This window comes from Elephantulus edwardii, unplaced genomic scaffold (genome assembly GCF_000299155.1).
Source record: "Elephantulus edwardii isolate Elephantulus edwardi_28Jun2011 unplaced genomic scaffold, EleEdw1.0 scaffold00076, whole genome shotgun sequence".
Lineage (NCBI taxonomy): Eukaryota > Metazoa > Chordata > Mammalia > Macroscelidea > Macroscelididae > Elephantulus > Elephantulus edwardii.
The window spans coordinates 13,468,886-13,487,843 of record NW_006399826.1 but is presented as its reverse complement, the minus strand read 5'-3'; the positions used below and the strand labels follow the sequence as shown (position 1 = coordinate 13,487,843).

The following is an 18,958-nucleotide window of genomic DNA, read 5'->3' as shown; positions in this document are numbered from 1 at the left end:
CCTATTCTTCTCAGAGTCAGCCATAGCTTGTTGTGATCCACACAGTCAAAAGCCTTTGCATAGTCAGTGAAGCACAGATAGACATCCTTCTGGTATTGTCTGCTTTCTGCCAAAATCCATCTTACATTAGCTATAATATCTCTAGTATCACGACCTCTTCTAAATCCAGTCTGCACATCTGGCAGTTCTCTGTTGACATATTGTTACAAACATTTTTGCATAATTTTCAGCAGAATCTTGCTTGTATGCAATATCAATGATATTGTTTGATAATTTCCACGCTCTGTTGGGTCACCTTTCTTTGGAATGGGAACAAATATCGATTTCTTGCTGTCAGTCGGCCAGCTGGCTGTCCTTCTAATTTCTTGGCACAACTTAGTGAGCACATCCAGGGCAGCTTCTGTTTATTGAAATAAATTAATTGGTATGCTGTCAACTCCTGGAGACTTGTTTTTTGCCAATTCCTTTATAGCAACTTGAACTTGCTCCTTCATCACCATAGGTTCTTGCTCATATGTTATTTCATGAAATTCCTCTGTGTCAGCCAATTCCTTCTGATACAGTGACTCTGTGTACTCCTTCCATCTTCTTTTTATACTTCCTGCATCATTCAACATTCTACCCAAACTATCTTTAAGTATTGCCACCCATGGCTTGAATTTGTTTTTCAAGTCCTTCAGCTTAAGAAATGCTGAGCAAGTGCGGCCCTTTTGATTTTCTGACTCCACATCAAAGATAGGTGGAATTTATGCAGACCCCTCAAAAAGGATAAGGAGCTGACCCTACCCATTTTTTGGTTGTTGGTAGCAAACTGATATGTGAGTGAAGTTCTTAATGTTAAACCCAATTTGAAGCTTTGGTTATTTTGTGAGATTCCCATTTTATTTACTAAATTCAAGATTACTTTGTGTCATTGGTTTAATAAACAATGCACATAACACAAGAATGGTCAGTAAAGTTCCTGCTTCTAGCTAGATCTGAAGGGACTAGATGGCTGCAAGCACGCGAGGCAGAGAGGCAAAGGTGAGTTGACTACTGACTACGTTGTGTAGTTTCTACTCCTTTAATGTACTGGTTTTCTTTGTCTATGAGAACAGCAATACTTAAAGCTGCAGCAACTGCTCTGGAGGATGGGAAGGGCAGAAAGGAGCCTTTCTGGGGTTAATATGTCATGACTTTTCCTGCTTACTAGCTATTTTCCGTGAAGGTCTCTTTTGTCACCATCATAGCCTTCACAACACCACTGCTGACCTCTTTATCTAATATATACTGTAGCCTTCTTTAAGGTCACAGAGTCTCTCAACTTGACTTCCAGCTTTCGAATACAGCTTTTTATGTGCCTCTTTGGAGACTGATTTTCTTTCTTCTAACTAGAAATCCTTCTCCTTCCAAATGCTTCTGCAAGTCAATAAATACTCCGTTCTGAAAAGGCCAGAGAGAAGGAAATCTCAGTTCTCTGCATAAACTTTTTGTGTGGCATGTTCGTATAATCGGTCATCGAATTAGTGTCTGATCGAGGAATAGTTGTTAGGTGTCATGGAATAAATCCATACTCCTAGCAATTCCACATGACAGGGTGGAGCTGCCTCATAGAATTTTCTAGACTGTAATGGTGACAGAAGCAGCTTGTTAGGTTTGTTTGGTATTCTTTTTCCCCCTCATGAGATATGTTGGTTAAAACTACCCACCTTTCATTTAGTAGCCATGTACTTAGTCATATCTTGATCAAAGACTTAGGGAATGTTTATATTTGAAAAGTTCATTAAGCTAACTATTAACAACCCTAATAATGAACACGTGGATGGAAACATGAGTTGTCAATGAGTATCAGTTGTTAATGAAAAGAGCTCAACATCTGTGTATGTTGGTGATTTTCTATTTCAATATAAAGGCGGATATTGGATGTTATCTCTGTGAAAACAACAGTCATTTGTTTCGTTTGCACTTTGTAGAACACAGAAGGAATGGGTTAATTGCAATTCACTAGCATGCACATCTTTTATATGTATTTGGGAGTTCACATCATGTTGTCTATTCGTTAGGTTTGATGAACAGGTGTTAATAATGAGCTGCTCAACGTCGTCGTGTCATTTCTATCATGAAGTCATCCCAAGCCACTGCAAGGCACATTGCACCTACCTCCTCCTCCTCCTCCCCCCCCCTCCTCCTCCTCCTCTTTTGCCCTCATTGCTTGTGAAATGAATTTGTAACACAGAGCTCATGTAATATTGCATACTGCCAGGTGCTACCTGTTGCCTTGTTGATTTGGGTACCTTAAGATTAGTAAATATTTCATATTTCTATATCATCTTCATTGGGCTGAAAGTCTCTGAATGATAGGGTCTACATTTGCAGTCCTAAAACAGTTTAATTGTTTCTTGATTAAAATGAAGGCTTCACTAAATCGTTTGAAAATCTAGGGCAAATGTATTTCCTCCTCTTCAATCATCTTAATAATTCAGGCCAGCATCAATGCCTTGGGCTAATTATAGATGCATATATCTAAAGAGTGACAGGGGCCGAAAAGAATCCTGGGCTTCTCGATATGCATGACCTGGCCCAATGGAGAAGTCAGGGATCTCTTTATATTCTGAGAAATTTATCCTTGAGAAGAGTTTGAAAGAATTGGATTTATACAGATAACTTAAATTCTTTTCTTTTCACATCTGTTTCTTCAGATGTATCTTTTCCTATATCTTCTTTCTTCCCCACCTCCAGTACTGGTACTAATCACCTAACCTTCAACACACTGTCCACACAGATGGAAGACCACTGCAGTTGCTTGCTTGATGACCTGTAACCAGGTAATTCATTAGATTCTTAATAATGTATTCCAACATTAAATAGAGAGCAAAGCAGAGAAGTCCCAACAGAATCAATTCTAACTTAATACTCACAAGTTTGGATTTGTTGTTGTTGTTAAGTGCTGTCAAGTAGAGTATGCTGTCAACTGATAACTGTGGTCATAAGAAACATTTTCGTTTTTTTCTTTATGCATCCTTATGGATTTAGACAAAACTTTAACCTTCTTTGTTGCTGTTATTGTTATGTGCCGTCGAGTTGCTTGCGACTCATAGCGACCCTATTTACAACAGCCCTAAACCCTACTCTATCCTGTGCCAATCGCACTGCCTCTGACACACCCATCCCAATTACCCCAGTCACTGAATCAATCCACTTCATAGAGGGTCTTCCCCTCCTATGCCATCCCTCCACCCTCCCAAGCATGGTGTCCCTCTCCAAGGACCTGTCCCTCCTTACAACATGTCCACAGTATATCAGACAAAGCCCCAGAATCCTTGCCTTCAAGGAGCAGCCTGGTTTAACCCTCTCTAGGGTGAATTGTTTTCTTGGCATTCTCAGGGTTTTTGTTTTCTTGGCATCCCATGGTATATTCAATATTCTCCAGCACCACAACTCAAAGGCATCAATTCTCCTTCTATCCTCTCTAGTCATTGTCCAACTCTCTAATGCATAACAAGTAACTGCAAAGACCATAGCCTGTATCAGACACAACTTAGTGTCCAGAGTGACACCATTGCTCTTCAGTACCCTGGAGAGGTCCCTAAAAGACTTTCCCATCGCAATATGTTTTTGATTTCCTGGCTACTGGTGCCAAGAGTGTTGACCATGGAGCCAAGCAAACTCAAGTTGTTAACAATCTCAATCTCTTCACCATCCATCCTGATGCTGCCAATTGGTCCAGTGGTGACAATCTTTGTCTTCTTGACATTGAACCTCAGCCCCTATTGAAGGCTGCAGTCCTTGACCCTCTGCAGCAAGTGTTTTAGGTCCTCCTCAGTTTTAGCAAACAGGGTTGTGTCATCTGCATAACGCAAATTGTTAATAGATCTTCCACCAATCCTGACGCCACACTGCTCATAGAGCCCAGCCTCTTGGATAATCTGTTCTGCATACAGGTTGAAAAGGTATGGAGATAGGACACATCCCTAGCATACACCTTTCCCAATTTTGAACCATGCAGTGTTTCCCTGCTCTGTTCTGACGACTGCCTCTTGATCCAAATATAGGTTTTGCATTAGCAAAATCAATGGGAATGGTTTCCCATTTTTCTCAGAGTCAGCCACAGTTTGTTATGATCTACACAGTCAAGCTCCTTTGCATAATCAGTGAAACACAGATAGACATTCTTCTGGTATCCCTTGCTTTCAGCTAAGATCCATCTAACATCAGCTACAATATCCCTAGGACCATGACCCCTTCTAAACCCAGCCTGGACTTATGGAAGTTCTCTGCTGATGTGCTGTTCCAGACTTTCTTTTCTTATTCCCTGGGTTAATGCACTTAAAAGGTTTGGGGAAAAGTAAACTGTATTATAATTGTCCTATGATTGTATTTTTTAGAGCTTGCATGATCTTATAAATGTAAATTATTATATATACTTTTGCAGTGATTAAATATTCTTCCATTTGTTCTACCTGATCTCAGTTCTTTTGTCTTTATCTCTTCTTACTAATTGATAAGAATTCACAAATTCTTAATTTTTATTACTATTTCCCACTATCCAACACTGGCAAATATTTATCCCACTGCCATTGTTCTTCATTGGTCATTTTTGTAAGAGGTTCCTCTGGCTCTTCCAGGAATTAGAAATGCTTTGTTCAGGGGATATCATGCTTTCTTGGAATCTCTGCTTGTGTTCAAACCCTTTGTGCTTATTTTTCAGTCCAAAACTGTTTTGTGATGGGTGGAATTATATAATATTCAGTTAAACCTTGAGTCACACACAGGTTTGTGAGACAATTAACGGAGGCAATAGTTTGTGAATTAAATGTGAATTGCTTATTTTGTGGTTTATGTGATGGAAGGGTAACTCCTGTCTCTAGCCTTGAGATACATTTCAGTGAAGAAGTTTGGGATTAGTTCATTAATTTCTCTACTTCAGGTGGCAAAAGAAAAAGTTATGGTCCACATCTGGTAGAATGGATTGTTTTTCACATCTCCTTCCTCCCAGGCAGTAGAATCATTTTATAGAGACTCAGATAACACCCAGAAGGACAAAACTCCTCATTCTATCACTTGCTCCAGTTAATTTTTCTGTCTGATATGACCATCCACTGAGAGGTGTCAAAATAGTATTCTTATTCTTCTTCTTCCTACTTCCAGGTTAGGAAACTGAGCCTCTAAGTATGGACTAATTTATCCACTGTTAACAAATGAAGAGGGAAACAGTTGTTCTTGGATGCCGGGTCTAGAACCTGGTTTGGCGTAATCAACCATTTCTAGTCAAAAAGCAAAATCATACTGAAAGTAAATTAGGAAAAGCAAAGAGCTAACTAAAATGGTAACACCTTAATTTGGGTGCTATGGGTAACAATAACAATTACAGTAAAGTCAAGACTTTTAAAACCTTTCCAGTAAATTGCCTGATTATGTTTGGTAACATCTTTCAGATAAAGAGATTTTATTTTTTACCATCCTACTTAAATGCCTTTCCAGCTTAAGCTCACAAATAACCGATTCCGTTCATATGAATATCGCTAGAAACACTTTACGTGTTTTTCTCTTTCCTCTGTAGTGTTTCTTTTCCTTGCCGCCCTTTATGATTATGGCAACATTGACAGCTGTGCTCATTGCGATCTATGGCTGGCTATACCTTTAAGTACCTAGCCTGGAAATCATTTTGTCCCTCTAGATTTGAAAAATTACACCCCCGTCTCCCAATTCAGGATACTCTGAGACAGAGCTGTGCTGTCTGCAAGAATATTAGTTCTGAGAATAGGATAGCTGTTTGCACCACACACTCTGCTCTCTTGCCAGCAATAATCAAAGCGAGCTTGTATTTCTTTAATGACAAAGCCTCCCGGTGTGTTAATTTGGTTCTCTGTGACACTACATCTTGTCAGAGGAGGGAGAGAAATGGGAAAACACACATTAATATCGCTGTCAGCCAAGTGGTACGTTTTTCTGTGTAATCCCTCCCGAGAAGTGAAGGTCTTGGGCTCACCAATGCTAGGAGAGTTTCTGATATTCTGAGAATGGTGTGGACTTCAACTTCCTGTTGTGAAAAGGAGAACTTTTCCCACATGGTCGCAGTAGGTCAAAATAAATTCTGCTTCTCTGCGAGAGATATTGCTCTGTTGTGAAGCATCAGCTCTCCACCGGTGTTACCAATTGCGGCTTGGTTGGATCAGACTCAAAGAGCCCTGTATGTGCTAGGTTAAGACTATGTAGCAGGCAGTTTTCACGGGTTTGCTGTTAAGAATTAGACAGCCAGTCCTTTCTTCCAATGTGCTTCTGAGTGAACTTTTCACTCTGCAGCGAAGCATATTTACCATTTGTACTCGCTAGAGAATCCATCAGCCCTTCCAACTGGGGATATTTTACCGGCTCCCCACTGTCTCCTGAATGTACACTCAGTTATGCCACAGAAGAAAAGAGAGAGGATACGTCTTTGAGTACATAGGAGTGTAACTGGGTCTACGCTGGTGGAGAATCCCTGCAAATTCAAGACTTCTGTTCATAAAATATTGATGTTTACATTTAACTGCATTTATTATTATAGGGATTAGGTCAAATGCACATGTTGCTTTGCAGCCCCAACATTCACTGTCTACTCTTCTAAGACCCAAGGGTGATATGTTAAACAGAAAAACAGCAATCCAACTCACAGATAGGCATGAAAAGCGATTCTAAATGGACAAAATGTGAGGAAAGTAAGATCTAGGGCTAAGATCGTCACGGCAGGATAGTTTCTAAACTGTCTCTCCTCTTATCCCAAGTACTCGAACACTGGGGACTCATTTGACCCTAACTATAAAACTTTCAATGACTAACTATAAAAATTGTCAATGACAATTCTATTGTCATGCTGGGTTCTTGTATTGCCAATTGATTTTAGCTCTGGTTAATTTCCAGGGTTTTCTAGATTACCTCCTACTCATGGTCAGTTCCTACTGTTCCCAACTTTCATTTGGCTTTAGACTTTTGGTTGAGGGGACAGTCCTTAAGCTGGTGTTTGATTTGTTCTAGAAATGATTATTCCTTTGAATGAGCAGCTGCCTCCCAAAGAATTTACTCAAGAGAACCCGTCGCTCTCTGTTTGTTCCTTTCTCATCGGGAATGCTTTGGGTTCACTGCAAGCCCTGGAGTCTAGCAGAATGCTCATCAAGACTTCAAACTAGCCTGGCTGAGGGGAGAGTTTAAGGGAAGTTCTCAGACGCTGGGTGTTTGCTTCACCTCTTCCTGTTTGCCTTGTAGCTTTAAATAATGTGGTTGCTTTACAACCACTTGTTTTTTGAGTGGGGAACAAGGCATATTTTTCTAGCAGATAAAATGACTTCCCACCATTCACTCTTTGTTATTTCCCCTCTCTGAAGGGTGGGCTGATGAATGCAGGGCGACGTGTAATACCCGCTTTCCTGTTTTGTGCTCTGTCTCTAACTGGGCTTGTCAGTCAGCTTTGGGCTTCGGTCTAGGGAGGATGTGGCCTTCATGAGAAGGAGGTGGAAGAGAATGTGTGTGCACAATCCTTCTCAGAGAGCACATATTTGTTCTGTATGTTAACAGTAACCAAGATGCAGTGCATTCAAGTCATTAAGAAAAGAGAGGTAATAGCTTAGTACAAGATGACTGAACTTTGTGATTTTGTATCACTCAGCCTTTGTTGTGTGATGATAAACTGTGATGAGTTGTGATTGGTGAGACACTGATCAAGTTTAAGTTGACTATGGAGAAAACAGTGTGTTTAGTATTGAACTGACCAGGCAATACTTTTGGGCTATTCTTCGCTCATGTTGCCACAGGTTGAAACTATTCATTGTTCAATCTATTTTACTGAAATCTTAGGTCCAACCAGTTTCTTATCCAAACTCATCTTGTATCTCTACAAACAACTTGAGACCAATTTTCTTCCTCTAGAGAGGAGGAGTTCTGGTTTCTTAGTGGCAAGGAGTAACACTGTGGACTCAAAGGCATCCAGCTTGACTCCACCAGCTGCTTTGTGGGAGAACGATGGGCAGTCTCTGAAAACCTGTGGGAAGATCAGCTATGATGGTTCTGGCTTACCAGTCAACAGCAACATGGGAAATAATGCTGCTGGTCATCTGTTCCATGCCCAGTGTTGTTGGATGAAAGCATATTTGAGTAGCAACTATGTACTTACATTTTTTTTCAGAACTTCATTTGTAAATGACTATTTTTTTCTATGTTCTGTTGTTGTTGTTGTTATGTGTCACTGAGTTGGAACTGACTCATAGTTAGCAGGTTTTCGCAGGCAGTAAATCTCATGGGAGGAAATTGCCCACCTTTCTTCAGAGGAACAGCTGGTGTATTCTAACCACATGCCAACTCCTTACCATTAAGCCACCAGAGGCCCCTAAACTCCTTTATTCAAAGACAACTTCTACTTAATTTTGTCAAAGAAAATTTCTTTTACTGAAAGAACTAAAGGTAAGACAAATGAGGGGTTTGGCCGTGAAGATTTCTGATTCATGATCTACAATGACATTCAAGGTGACACTTATTATGCAAGCAAAGCTTAATTATGTGGGGAGAATATAGGATAATGTTTCTTAATTGAATATCACAAGACTAAAGGTTCCCCACTCTATAATCTGAACCACCATTTCTTTATTTAGATATAATTTTGAGATCAATTTAAAAAATTATTTATATTGGTTTGCATACAAGGTTCATCTATATTGTTTCACATTGTGCTTCCTTTGTGTTTCATACAATCATTCCCATGCATTATGTTTTATAAAATTAATCATCATTGGACTATGCTCATCATTACCCTGTCTTTTCAGATCCTGTCCCCGTTTACCCCATCTTTCCCATTTCCTTTATTTCCTCCCTCCACCTACCAAATTGTGCAACCCTGTAATTTAGCTCCTTCCCATCCTCACCCTCCAACTCCTACGCCTCCCCTGCACACCGAGGGTCCATACACATATTTTACTAGTTATCCTTCTGTTTTCACAACAATGGTCTTAAGCAGTATTTTTCCTTATGAGACAAGTTCGTTCAGCCAGCATAATGCTCTCCAGTCTCTCCCAAATTATGTAGTGTTCTTCAAAATCCTTGCACTTGAGTGCTACTTAGCATTCCATTGTATGACTGTCCTACAACTTTTCTATCCATTCAGTTGTGGTTGGACATTAGGAATGTACCCCAAGGAAATTAGATCTGAGCTACAAATGGAGATTTGCACACTAATGTTCATAGCAGTGTTATTCACCATCATAAGATTAAATATTCTTGAGATATTTGTAAATATTTTTGAGTTGCATGTGTTTAGAGACACAGGTAAGAAACAGGTCACAACCACATAAGTGGGTAGTGAGAACAACTAGAAAGTGCCTCTATTTCCCCCCAGGGGTTGCTAGTGATTCAAGCCTCCATAGATGTATGACCTTTGGGTTGGCATCATAAGCCTGTACAGATTAAGGTGCAGAGTTCTTTTATTCCCAATAAGGGCCATTCTACAAGAGACTCTTAAATGATTTGTATGTTATACTAGACTAGATTTTTTTTCTTTATTTTTTCCCTGACTATGCAAAATCAGTAAAAAAAAAAAAGAAAGAAACATAAATGTTGTTGTCTACCATCCAGTTGGAACTTCTCCTAGCTGACCCTCTAGGGGGTTTTCAGAGGCAGTTAATCATGGGAGGAGAGCCGCGTGGATGGAACCGCGTGGATGGAACTACGTGCCTTTGAGGATTGTAGCACATCTTCTTGCTACTAGGCCACCAGCGCTCCCTCATATATACACAGGCATCTACAGTCCTGGATGCTGCAATCATTGGATGTATAACTAAGTCCATTCCATAGTGTATAGTATATTAGTCAACGCCCTAATTATAACTATTGTGGTTACTTAAAACTTTCCACTGTCATAAGTGATGGAAAAAGAAAAATCTGAACATACATATTTTTAAATTTGTCTGATTATCTCTTCAATATATGTTTCTATAAGTAAAACCAACAGGTCAATTTTTTACACACTCTTTGAGTTTTAGATTATATGGAGTTATTGACCTCAGAAAAGTAGAAAAACTTCAAACTCACAGCAACAGTATGAGAGAAACTTGTTACCCAAACTCTTGCCCAAAGTGAGTACTATCTTTTTCCAACTTGACAGGTGAAAAATTATATCTTGTTTTAATTTGTTTTTCTTTCATTACTAGTGAGATTGAACATTTTCTCATGCATTTGCTAGTCATTTATAATTGCTGTACTGTGGATTGCCTATTTGTATCCTTCACTCATTTTTCTCCTAGAATATTCTTATTGATTTATGACAAATGTTTGTATATTAATAATATTAGCCCTCATGTTTATGTTATTAGTGTCATTTTCCTTTTACTTATATATTGCATTTCTTACATAAGTAAGTTTTACATTTTCAGTTGACTGACTTTTTTAGTATTTGCTTTTATAATTTCTGGTTTCATAGCATGATTGGAAAGTTCTTTTCACCTGAAGGTATGAATATTAACTTATAAAGGATATATATATATATATATAGTTTGATTCTTCTTATGCCTTAAAATTCACAAAGTCTCTGAGCTTGTGTTCACTGAGTGAAAAGAAGGGTATTAACAAAAAAATATATTAAAAATATAAAGTATATGTATGGGCTGATGGGCTGATGGACCAATGCCTTCCTCTTGCTTTTTTTTTTTTGTATCAGAGCATTTTTATTTACCTCTAAACACAAACTCACTGCCACCGACTTGGTTTCAGCTTATATCAATCTTCCATTGGATTTCCAAAGCTTTAAATGACAAAAGGAGTAGGCTTCCCATCTGTCTCCCAAGGAGTAGGTTAGAGACACAACCTTTTGATTAGCAGCACAACAACCTACAGGTGTCTTAAAAGACAAAATTTAGCTATTGTTGTTGTTATATACTGTTGAGTGACCTGCGACCCATAGTGATCCTATGCTCAGCAGATCTGAAACCTGACCTGTCTTGAGCCATTCTCACTAATTCCAACACACCAACTCCCATTGCCCCAGTTGCTGTATCAATCCATCTCATCCGGGGTGGTCTTCTCCTGCACTGTCCCTCCACCCTTTTAAGCATAACATCTTTCTCCAAGGATGAGTCTCTCCTGGACATGTGCCCAAAGTATGTGAGATAGAGCTTCAAAATCCTAGCCTGTAAGGAGAAACAAGGTTTCACCCTCTCTAAGACAGACCTATTTGTTGTCTTTACAGTTCTTAGTATGTTCAAGACTCTTTTCAAGCACCACAATTCAAAGGTATTGATTCTTCTTCTGTCATCCCTAGTCATTCTCTAGCTCTCTGATGCATAGCAAGTAACTACAAAGACCATGGCCTGGATTAGGTGCACATTAGTCTCTAGACTGACATCATTGCTTTTCAGTAGTCTGGAGAGGTCCCTGACAACAGATTTTCTCAGTGCAAGTCTTCTTTTGATTTCCTGGCTGCTGGTGTAAAGAGTGTTGATTGTGGAGCCAAGCAAGCTGTAATTGTTAACAACCTCAATCTCTTCTCCATCTATCATGGTGATGCCAATTGGCCCAGTGGGGAAAATCTTTGTCTTCTTGATGTTGAGCTTCAATCCATATTGAAGATTTAGCTAGATTTATAAAATAACCTTCCCAAGAGATTTTATACCTTAGTATTATAACAAAGTTTGTCCTACCTCTGTGTATTAGACACACTTCCATCCAACTTATGTATAATTGTTTTCTCAATGTTACCACTAAGAACATTAGATTCTCAAGAACATTGTAAGTTCATTTCTAGTGATCACCTTTACTGATTTACTCACAACAAGTAGACTATTGGATTTATCAATATCATTGTTAATGCATGGTAATGAAGTAAGCACTTTCTATAAGTCACTGTAGAGGATATCTTGTAGGTAATAAGAACTATAACCTCTGGAATAAAAGCAAAAATGCATAAAAATAATTAGTTCAAAGGACTAATGGACTATAAGAACCTCAACTTCCATGACCCTAAACCAGGAGGGTTATTCACGCCTGAGTACGTTTATGGCCTACTCTAAATGAAATCAAAGTAGAGGATTCTGGGCTCAATGTGCAAAAAAACATGGAACAAAAGGAAATAAAAAAGACAAACCTATATAGATAGACAAGTTTATTGGTCTTATAAGAACTGGTGGAACGTGTGAGACCAAGGCTCGTAGCTACCCTTTGAACTTGGAGCAAACCGTACTCCTGTCACTCAACTTTGTGCCAAAAAATAGACAGTGTCACTAGGTGAACAGTGACATCAGGGATAAACTCAGACCTCAGAAGAATCAACCCTACAAGATAAAAAAAGACAACATTTTCTGAGTGATAAATATGAGAAAGCAAAACATGGTAGGATGATAGAATTAAAGGGAAAGAGAATCATGGGAAGGTGAATTAATGCGAAAGAGAATCATGGGAAGATTAAATTGTTTTAACAATAACACAATCAAAAGAAATATAGCTCTGTGTAAACAGAAGTAAAATATATTGAAAAGCAGAAAAGGCTAACAGTGATCATTTTTTGTGTGCTTAAAGTGGTAATGCCACAAAACAGAGGAGCCTGAATTCTGAGACATCTATTTTCAGAAAATTAGAATGACCAGCATGAGATATACCCCTTTGTTATGTTGTTGTTAGATGTTGGTGAATCAGAACAAACAACCAACCTTCTCTTGGGCTTTCAGAGGCTGTTAATTTCATGAGACATGACTGCCCATCCTTCTTCCATGGAACAGTGGGTGGATTTGAACAGCATGCCTTTAGGATTGCAGCTCAGTATTTTACCACTAGGCCACTAGAACTTCTAAAATTTGGGTTTGTCTGTTTACAGCTAGAGTCAAATATTAAAAACATGTACCTATGCTTTATACTGATAATGTTTACTTAAATATATAGTCCCAATGTTCAATAAGTTCTCTATAGCTGTATGTTGTATGTTGTTGTTGATTGCCTTTGAGTTGAACATGACTCATAGCGACCCTAAGAACAAAAAGCCTGAAACCCCTCTACAACTACTGACATTTATCAAAGTTCATAGAGTTTCCAGAGGCACATTGTTTAGGAAGTGGATGTCACTCCTTATATACTGTATAGAACTAAAATAAACCTCTACCATCAACATTCAATTTATGTTGTTATGTGTCATTGAGTCTGAACAGACTCATACCTGAAACTCTGGTGGGTTTTGCAGAGACTCTAAGTTGCATGGAATGTAATTTCATGCAGCAGCTCGTAGATTCAAATTGCTTGCCTTTGGGTTGGCTGCACAATTCCTTACCATTAGGTCATCAACTGTTGGGTTCCCACCCTCCTTTAGTCAGCTAAATAATGCGCAAACATACAAATAAACAAAAATCAGCCCTCATTTTCCACCTTTTATCTCCAACGCAAGTTATGCACTCTTCCTCTACCACCACATGCCACAGGAATCTTGATTATAATACCTGTTCCTAAGGTGCACTTATGTGTTAGCTCCAGTGAGTTTTGTGTCAACTAGAGTATAATGCCTCGAGGGTGAATACTTACCTGTTTATATCCCTACAGTTAAGTATCAAGCCTGGTACAAAGGATCAGATAATAAACAGCTGTTACGTTAGGATCTGACATATACAAAGAATGGTCGTTCTTGTTAAGTGCCGTGAAGTCGAGTGTGACTTATAGTAGCCCTAAGAACAGCTTACCTGAACCCTGCCCTATCCTCGGTCATCCTCTTCATCTCTGAAGATGAAGTCAAATCATCAGTGCGTCTCGTTGGAGGTCTTCCTCTCCTTTGCTTACCCTCCTTCTTTCCAAGCTTGATGTCCCTTTCCTAGGAATAGCCTTGCTTAGCTACATGTCCTAAGTATAAAAGATGAAGCTTCACCATCTATAACTCTAAGTAGCGGTCTGACTGATGAAGAAACTGGGCCAGAGATGACACCCAAAGTCATCTGGGGGTAAACGGAAGTAAGACTTGCATTCAATGTTCTTACAGGTTATTTGTGTTAGATTAAGCACATCTTTTAGTGAGTTGGAAATATATTTCTGTGCAGTTATAAAAATGGCTTATTTGTATATCTATTGAAGATGCGTCTTGTATACTGATGAGATGAACAGACTGAAGAATATGTGGAATATGGCTTCATATTTAAGAAATTGATATATAAATTAAATTCTGGACTGATGTGAAAATGTTATATCTGAATATTTCAAATATAAATTCTTTTTTATTATCAGAATTTGTATTACTTTAGTATCAATGTGGATCACTTTGATAAAATGCATGGGATTTTTAAGGCCTACATTTGACACAATTGAATATTAAAGTTTAAGAGAGTCATTAATGTCATTAAAATAATGCACATCGTAGATAATAACTGCTTATTCAAGGTACTATAAACGGATAGCCCACTACTACTCTTTGTGGTAATTTGGAGTTATTCTAGCTATTAATTTTTCTTCTTCTTCTGATTATGTTCGTTCTCAAGATTTTGCAAGTTGTGAAGCCAGACCACAATAATGTTTAGCATTCACAGATGTACAGGAAGAGGAAGGGGCAGTTTGTAGAAAGCCAAACACAGGGATCAAGCCTCGAACTTCCCTTGAAGCCTGACTGCCTTGTACAGGCACCTGTGATGGAGCATCAAAGACACATTTATAAGGCCATGATGAGATGTCCTCTCTCACTCTCTTTCCCCCTTTCTGACAGTGTTAGAGTCTGCCTGAGGTTATGCAGAATGACACGGCTTCCTGGAACAACTACTTGAGCTAATGAAACTTCAGAACCCCAAATTAAAATTTACCACAGAAAGAAAGGCAGCAATAGTTCCTTCCTCCAGTTGGTTTGGCTTCCCCCCTCCCCCGATTCAATGCACAGCTGTGTTCGGAGACTTTGAAGGAAGGAAACAAAATTGAGAAACAACAGTTCTCTCCGTTTACCACCGAGCCCCACTGATTTCAAATCTGCCGAGTGAGAGGGCAATTTAAACAACACCTGGCACATCAGGGAGGTATCAGGGAACTAGAGCACTGAGACATGAACCTGGGAGTGCAGCTGGTAGGCCCACATGTAATTAGGTCATGATTCATTTGTGTCCAGAGTACCAGCAGCACGTACAGACAGACACAGGCTCCACAGTCTTTCACTCTCCAAACCAGCCTCCTAAAGATGTCAGTGAAGTCCATCTCCTTTCTCCACATACCACACATGTGTTCCTGTATGCCCACACCCACATACATATGCATGCTGTTCATCAATCTAAAGAGAAGGAAAAGAAAGAGCAGTAAATCAGTGATCATGTTATGTTTGTGATGTCAAAGAACTTTCATTTGAGAGAATTATCCTCCAGAAAACACTGGGACGTTGTAAGGGAGAGACGGACAGGCAAAAGTAACGTTAACACAGCATTAACGGGTTTTCAATATATTTGTTAAGATGTAGTAGTTGAAAAGCGTGTCCTTGTTGGTTGGCATAGACCTTAGGGAGTTGTGCTGTTTAATCAAAGGACCCATTTTTCTGAGGGTTCAAATCCACCAGAGGCTATTGTGAAAAAAAAAAAAAATGGGTGAACACCATGCAATTTACACTTGGAGAAACTGTGCTAGAGGATCAATGAGTTATTGCTGATTTGGTTGTTTGACTGGTACAAACAGTTAAACGCCTAACTAGTAATTGCAAATTTGATGCGCTGAGCCTGCCGAGAAATTCCTTGGAAGAGAGACCTAGTGATCAGCTCCTAAAAGATTACCACCGTGGAAATACTCCAGAGCCAATCACAGAGCAAACTTGCTGGCAGTGGATGTTGGTGTTTTTTTTTGTTTTGTTTTAAAATTTTATCAAGCATCAGAAGACAGTTATCAGAATAGAACAAGGAAATACTGCATGGTTTGAAATTGGGAAGGATATGCAGAACAGATGATCCAGGAGGCTGGGCTCTAAGAGAAGAAGTGTGGCATCAGGATTGGAGGAAGACTCATCAACAGTCTGCATTATGCAGATAACACAACACTGCTTGCTGAAACTGAGGAGGATCCGAAGTGCTTGCTGCAGAAGGTCAAGGAGTGAAGCCTTCAATATGGATTTCAACTCAGTATCAAGAAGACAAAAGTTCTCATTACTGGGCCGATTGGCAGCATCATGATAGATGGTGAAGAGAATGAGATTAACAGTTTTAGTTTGCTTGGGTCCACAATTAACACTTTTGACACTAACAGCCAGGAAACTAAAAGATGTATTGCATTGGGGAAACTCTTTGTCAGAGACATCTCCAAAATACTGAAGATATCAATGTCAGTCTGGAGACTAAGGTACACCTGATACAGACCATGGTCTTTGCAATCACTTGCTATGCATCAGAGAGCTGGACAATGACTAGGTTTGACAGAAGGAGAGTTGATGCCTTTGAGCTGTGGTGTTGGAGAAGAGTATTGAATATACTATTGACTGCTAAGAGGATAAACGGGTTCGTCCCAGAGAGAGTGAAATCAGGCTGTTCTTTGGAGGCAAGGATTCTGAAGCTTTGCCTGACATATTTGGGACATGTTGCAAGAAGAGACCAGTCATCCTTGGAGAGGGACATTATGTTTGGGAGGGTGGAGGGACAATGCAGGAGAGGAAGACCCTCTATGAGATGGGTTGGTTCAGAGACTGGGATGATGGGGATAGATGTGTCAGAGACAGTGAGATTGGCACAGGATAGAGCAAGGTTTAGGGCTTTTGTACATAGGGTCACTATGAGTCACAGGCAGCTAAACAACACATAACAATAACATCACCTCTATTTAGCTTTATTAGAAAAGAAATATTTGTAAACTCTGTGTAGATATTTTTAATGTTACAAAACCCCAAAGAAGAGAAGCAACAGGAAACAAATTCAGAAGAAACCTCACTAGGACACAGAAGTTTTGCTTCTTAAAACATTGACAGCTTGGTTTAGCCATTTACTGCTGGCCCTTTGTCCTTGGCTGCCACACTTGTTCAGTTAGAAATTGTAAGTACCAGGACCTTAGCTACTCAAAAGCACTTCAGGCTAGTTTTGTATCAACTTCTGGTATATTTCTGAGAAACGAATTTAAAAAAATAACCAAAGGGCATGTTTAATAAAGAATATGTTATTATGTGCCATCAACTTGCCTGTGACTCATAGAGACCCTATGCACACTAGCTTTGAAACCTGCCCTATCCTGAGCCAATCTCATGTCTCTGACAGACCCAATCTCATTTCTCCAGTCACTGAGTCAATCCATTTCATCCTGGGTCTTCCTCTTTTGCCTTGTCCCTCCACCCTTCCAAGCATGATGTCCCTCTCCAAGGATTGGTCCCACCTGGCTATGTGCCCGAAATATGTGAAACAAAGGCTCAGAATCCTTGCCTCTGGGCAACAGCCTGGTTTCACCCTCTCCAGGACAGACATGTTTGTTCTCCTGTCAGTTCATGGTACATTCAATACTCTTCTCCAGCACCACAACGCAAAGGCTCAATCCTTCTTCTATCAGCCTTACTTATTGTTCAGCTCTCGAATGCATAGCAAATAATTGTGAAGACCATGGCTTGGATCAGGCACACCTTAGTGTTCAGACTGACATTGTTGCTCTTCAGTATTCTAGAGAGACCCCTGACAGCCGACTTTTCCAATGCAATTTGTTTTTTGATTTCCTGACTGCTGGTGCCAAGATTGTTGACTGTGGAACCAAGCAAGAACTTATTAACAACCTCAATTTCTTTTCTGCCCATCATGAAACTGCTTAATGGTGATAATCTTTCTTTTCTTGATTTTGATAACATAGCACCTAATAGTGCTACAATTTTTGTCATGCATAATGTCTAAAGCTTCAGGGCCTGGCTGCTACCTAGATATAAAGTATTATTAATTTTAAATTATGTCAGCATTTCCCTTCCAGAACTAAACCTGGATTGGAGGGTCTGAGTGGATTATGTGAGAGTGGTGGTGGTTTGATGGTTCTGTATGCTCAAGTCTATGCCCTCTATTAGTTATGATCTGATTTATTTTTCAGGCCACATATTGTGAACATGTTGGAGTATGACGAGAGCGCCAGGGAAATTTCAAATGGGATAAGAGGCTTGAGAAAGAGTCGATATCTAAATCTATGTTTTCGCAATCTGTAAAACAATTTAGTTTGGAAAAAGAAACAAATAACTAGACCCCAGCATGTGCAAGTGGGTGATTCATATATTCCATAGAGTGAAAACGTTAAATTCTGAAAGCCTTTAGGCTGTGATTTTCTTGTCTCTCCCCTGTAACTTAAAATAGATGGAGGAAAAAGACAGCGGAGAGAAGGAGGGGGATTAAATGAATCAAGAGGGGGACTGTCAAAGCTGCTATAAAGTCTGCAGGAAGGCAACAGCAGTAAGAAAAAGTAAAAAAAGCTACAGTCATAAAGATGATGGCATTTGTGAAGCAATGGAGAGAAATGTCAGGAGGAGAGCTCTCTAAATCTGAATAATATAGGATTTAGACGTTTCACATTCTCAATTATTTTACTGGTTCCACCAATTCAGTTTACACTAAATTTTGCATGTGCAAATGATTGGATGCTTTGATGGAAAAAATCTTAAAGACTTAGGTAATCCATCTAGACAATTATACTATATTACCCACCTAGAAGCATTTTTTATTTTCTTTTTAGATTGCATCAGAGAAATTCTGAATCTGCTTTAGTGTTTATCAAAATCTGATAATCCCATGAAACAGTGATGTCTTAACGTAGCTGTATTTTTAGATTCTTTAAGAATATCTTTTTCTCTTCTATGTATAAATTTCCAGGAATTACCCCAAATTTACTAATTTCAGAGTATTGAAAGTGATCATTTGGGAGTGTGACACTGATGATCTGCCTGATATGTTGTTGTTGTTATGTGCCGTCGAGTTGCTTGTGACTCATAGCGACCCTGTGTACAACAGCCCTAAACTCTGCTCTGTCCTGTGCCAATCGCACTGTCTCTGACACACCCTCCCGATTACCCCAGTCACTGAATCAATCCACC

At 39.3% G+C, this 18,958-nt stretch overlaps 1 pseudogene; it reads right to left on the bottom strand.

Annotated features, from left to right (window-relative positions):
• Nucleotides 1–5,595, bottom strand: part of LOC102868378 — a 10,712-nt pseudogene extending 5,117 nt beyond the window's left edge.
• Nucleotides 5,596–18,958: the final 13,363 nt, after the last annotated feature.